This window comes from Heterocephalus glaber, unplaced genomic scaffold, assembly GCF_053883595.1.
Source record: "Heterocephalus glaber isolate CG9 unplaced genomic scaffold, H.glaber_assembly_v1.0 deba00001594, whole genome shotgun sequence".
NCBI classification, from domain to species: domain Eukaryota; kingdom Metazoa; phylum Chordata; class Mammalia; order Rodentia; family Bathyergidae; genus Heterocephalus; species Heterocephalus glaber.
Window position 1 is genome coordinate 5,341,867 of NW_028258369.1, and position 5,399 is coordinate 5,347,265.

The window sequence follows — 5,399 nt, forward strand, 5'->3', positions numbered from 1 at the left end:
CTCAATAATAATGAAAGAATTGGACATAAAAGGATAGTAAGCTATTACATGTTCTTCATTAAACTAACAATATTTTACACAATTGAAAATACCCAGTGAGAGATTATTAGAGAAAAGGAAGCAGAGGAGGAAAGGGGAGCAGAGGTGAAGAAGAGTAAACGAGGGCTGTGTGTGATCAAAGTATGTATATGCAGGTATGAAACTCATTGCTCTGTATAATTAATATGAGTTAATAAAAAAGAAAATCCCCAGCGCTATCAGTGTTGTTTGTAGGGGTATAAAGAGGAATGATCTGTCTCAAGGGCATTGTTTAAAGATCTATGAAGTTTTGCTAGGACTGATGACACACACTTGTAATCCCAGCACACTGAGAGTCTGAGGCAAGAGGAACACAAGTTTGAGTCCAGCCTGGGCAACTTAACATGACTCTGTCTCAAATTTTTTAAAATTTAAAAGAGGGTTGGAGATATAGCTAAATCCAAAAGCCCTGGGTTCAATCCCCAGTATCAAAACGAACAAACAAAACCTCTGAAGTTTAACATATAGATGCCTTTTAATGGGACAATTCCTGTCCTCAGTCAATATTCCATTTAAAAACATGTAAATTTAAAAAGGGGGGGGATTTAGCTCAGTGGTGCTGCCACCTGCCTCGAAAGCGCAAGATGCTGGGTTTGATCCCCGGTACCAAAATAAAAAAGTAAAATTATTCCAAAATATATGTCAAATAATGTGCATTTCAGTTTCATATCACACAATATAAACTTTTCTTTTGCAGTGATAGGGATGGAACACAGGACCTCATGCATGCTAAGTTCTCTATCACTGAGGTAGAAAAAATGGGCTGTAAGCCAGGTCTCACAGAATCCAGAGCCCAAGGCATTACACACTGCAAATTCTGCCACCAGAATTCAATAACCTCACCGAGCATGGCAGATATGCAATCCCTCGGGATTACCTTTATTCTCATGTCTCCTTGCCATCTCTTACTGATACTCCAAGCCATTCAGAAAAGCAAGGGAGATCCAGGCATGGTGGCACACACGTGTAATCCCAGCACTCTGGGAGGCTAAAACAGGAGGATCACAAGTTTGAACCCACCCTGGGCAACTTAGTAACTTAGCAAGACTTTATTCAAAAAATTTAAAAAGGGCTGAGGATGTAGCTCAGGGCAAAAGCTCTGGGTTCAGCCTGCAGTGCTGCCAAAAAAGAAGAAAGAGGAGGGAGCAGGGGGAGGAGGAAGAGAAGAGAGAGAATGAGGAAAAGAAGAAAACAAAAGTAAGGGAGAGAAATCCTGGAGTTAGGGGATGTATTAGTCAGCTTTTCCATCACTGAGACTCAACATCTAACACTCGCAACTTATGGAGGAGAGGTTCAATGTGGCTCATGGTTTCAGGGGATTCGGTCCATAGTCAGCTGGCTCTAGGGCAGAAACATCATGGTGGAAAGGCATGATGGAGCAAAGCTGTTCAGTTCACTGCAGCTGGGAAGCAGAGCAGGGGAAGAGTACCAGAGGGGAAAGGAGCCAGAGACCAAGTATAGTACCCAAGGTCATGCCTCAGTGACCCAGCCAGAGACACCCAGAAGTGTGCTTTACTAATCTCCTGGGACAATGGTGGTGAACCTATGGCACACGTGCCACAGCCGGCTGTTTGTATCACTGAAAGCTCTAAAAGGTTCCCCATCACTGTCCTAGGAGGCTCTTAGGCCAATCAAGTTAACACAATTAAGCTCAACCACGGTATCGGAGAAGATACTGAGTGTGGAAGTCAGAACTAGATTTAAGTATCAACTACTTTTTTTTTTTTGAGACAGGGTCTTGCTGTGTATTCCTGGCTGGTCTTAAACTTACCACGTAGCAGGCCGGAGATTTAGCTCAGTGGCACCGTGCCTGCCTTGCAAGTGCAAGGTCCTGAGTTTGATCCCCAGTACCAAAAAACAAACAAACAAACAAAAATCTTACCATGTAGCCCAGGCTGGCCTTGAACTCATGACAATCCTCCTGCCTCAGCCTCCTGAGTTCTGGGATTACAGGTATGTGCACCACACCTGGCCAGCTAGGCATGGTGGCACATGTCTATAACCTCAGCATTCTGGGAAGCTGAGGCAGGAAGATCAAAAAAGTTCAATCTCAGCCTGGGCAACTTAGGAAGACCCTGTCACAAAATTTAAAAAATAAAACAAAGGCCAGGGATATAGTTTAGTGCAAAGGCCCTGGGTTCAATTTCTAGTACTGCAACACAAATAAACAACCAAATTTTGAGGAGGAAAAACCTATAACACATAATGCTGGCAAGGCTGTAGCAAAATTGGTACATTCATAGATGGCTAGTGGTAGTGAAAATTGGTTCAACCAGTTGGAGACATTTTTGGCAATATTTCAAGGAACACTAAAATGTTCATGCTTTTTAATGAGTAATCTGACACTTGAGAAATTACTTAAAGGCAATGATGCAAAAGAGTAAGTTAGGTGTACAGAAGTTTTTGCTACATTGTAATGATGTAACAGCAAAACAACTAAATTGACACAAATGTCCAATATGGGAGAATGATTAGGCAATGATTAAGGGTTGGTATTTGACAAGGAACACAGCTGTTCAGCTTTTTTTCTCAGACTCCTTTGGCTCGTCAAGCCCTGATCCTCACACAGCCTGGGGTGCTTGTGTTAAATTAAACAACAACAATCGCTAAGGCACATTTTAGCTCTGTGGAACCAGAATGGAGTCAGCCCAATGTTTTCTTCACATTTAAAAAACTGAGAATATGCTCCACCTGCCCTATTTTAGCTCTGCATAAGTCTCCCCTCTTTAGCACATTTGCTGTTTATGGTTACAACTCCCTCACAGTTTTCTCATCATTTCCAAAATGTTTTCTTCCCTGAAGTTGTGCATAAGCTTATTGCTTGCAGGATGCTCGCCAGGACTCCGAGAGGCACCGGGGCCTAGCTGCCTCCCGCAGAAGTGTGACAGAGGCCAAATCACAACTTTGCTAACTGCGAAGCCTTGCCATGAGATGACCCATAATTATAAGAAATACATCAAATAGTGATTATTTTTATTGATGTCAAGCTGCCTTTTTACAATGAGCTGTAGTACAAGAGCACATACTCTCTCCTGGCCAATGACCAGCTCTGCAACCTGCTTACAAACTGGATTCAAAGAATAGAATTGGCTCTTGCATTTTTGTCCAAAGAGCCCCTGAGAAGCTGTTTGGAAACACTGTAGGCTGCAGGGGGCTGCTAGTTTTGATGACGTTATGAGGTAGAACAATGATCATCATTATTGAACAATAATGGTATCAGAACAATACACCAAATGCTTCAGAGAGTTAAAATGTTCCCTGCCTAATGGCCACATGTTCCATATAATTATTTTCTTTGTGTGCTTATTGCAATTTTTAAATTGTCTTTCATTATAAATTGTGTCTCGAATATAGCTGATCTCCTTTCCCTACATATTCTGTGACTGCCAGGGAGTGATACATGTGCTCAGTGTGGTATATGTCTATCTTGGATGTTATCATTTTTCTTTTTCTTTCTTTCTTTTTGTAGCTTTTTACTTCTATCTCTATGATTTTGGGCCAAGTGTGGTGGTGCACACCTGTAATCCCAGAATTTGAGAGGCTGAGCCAGGAGGGTAGAGATTTCAAGGCCAGCCTGGGCTGCATAGTGAGACCCTGTCTCAAACAACCAAAAAATAATACATATATATATATATATATATTTTTTTCTAACCAGCTGGGTGTGGTGATACACTTGTAGTCACATCTATCCAGAAGACTGAGGCATAAGGATCACTCGAGAGTAAGAATTTGAGGCAAGCTTGGGTAAAAAAACAAAACCCCCATCTCAAAATGAAAAACAAGACTTTTTCTTTTTTTAGCAGTACTAGGGATTCCACCCGAGGCCTTTGCTCTGAGCTACATCCTCAGCCCTTTTTAATTTTATTTTATTATTTTTTCTTATTTTGAGGCAGGGTGTGGCTAACTCACTAAGTTGTTCATGCTAGGCTCAATCTCCTGCCTCAGCTCCCAGAGTGCTTGGTTTACAGGCATGTGCCACCACACTCAGCTAAAAAGTAAGACTTTAAAAAGCAACTTTTCTACCAAAACTCTTTTAGAAGGTAGCTGAGAGTAGAAAGAGGTCTGACTCACAAGGGGTAGACTGCAGTCTTCTGCCACTACTAATAAGTTGTGTAAGTGGGTCCAAGTTAGTTCCTCTCTGATGCTCCAGTTACCTGTCTGTGAAACAGGTGAGATTTACATAGGCTAAAAGAGGCAGCAGACTTGGAGTTAGGCTGCCTGGGTTTGCGCACATCCTGAGTCCAGCTCTGGGACCTTGGACAAACTACTTCTCTCTGTGCTTATGTTAACCAACTGGCCTGCTTTGCATAGGACTGAGGGATTGCCTAGAACACAGGACTTGTAGTTTGAAAGCTGGGAAAATCTCAGAAAGAATTGGTCACCCTTTCTCTGCCTCAGTTTCCCAATCTGTAAAAGAGAGATGATAACTCAGCCATCCCCACGGGGCTGTCAGGGGAATTGACTGATTAGTGTGAAAACACACCTAGCACAACCTCTGGCACGGAGTAAATCCTCAATGCATGGCAGCTGTTATTGTTAGGATTGTCTTCGAAGTAGCGCCTTGATTCCATCCCCCTCTGTTATTATTTCACCATCTCCCTTTCTCCTCTCTTCTATTTAATAGCATAAAGACTTAAATATGAGCATATTTAGTATTAAACTCGACATGCTGTGAAATCCTTTGTTTCACTTACCACTACAGACAATACCAATGATGCCTTCAAAATGTTTTTAAGCAATTTAATATAGCTCTCATTGGAATGTCACAATTTTCAAAGTTATAGTTCAATCTCCCCTTAGTGCAATGCAATAAAAAGGTTACTCTAACGTCGTTTCCTTTATATAAATAACATCAAAATGCTTCAACCTAAAAGCTGAAGAAGAAAGGAGAAGGGTAGAGAGAAACACAGAAGGGCGGGATTTCCTGGGTTTGAGAAAACATTCCTGGGTGAGATATTCTTTTCATTCTATGAAGTGGGAGCCGATCTTGAGAGATGGGTGCTTGGAAAGCGGGGGGGACTGTTGTTGAAGAGGTGCCTGGAAATGAAGGAAGGAAGGAAGGAAACATGAACAAGACCCCTGCTGAGAGGAAGCCTGAACTCAACTTACACCAGATGGAAGTGGGACCTCAAATGAGTCTTCAAATAGCCCTCTCCTCTTTCCCTCCTATCCTGCAATGACTAATACCTAAGTAGGCCCTATTTTTGAAGGAAATGAAGGAAAATGGGTGAAAGAAAGACAGGCATTTTCTCTGATGGTCAGTCCCCTTGCAGTTGGCAGAGCAAAAAGCCCTCTCTGGATATTTTTGTGGGGGTGAAGGT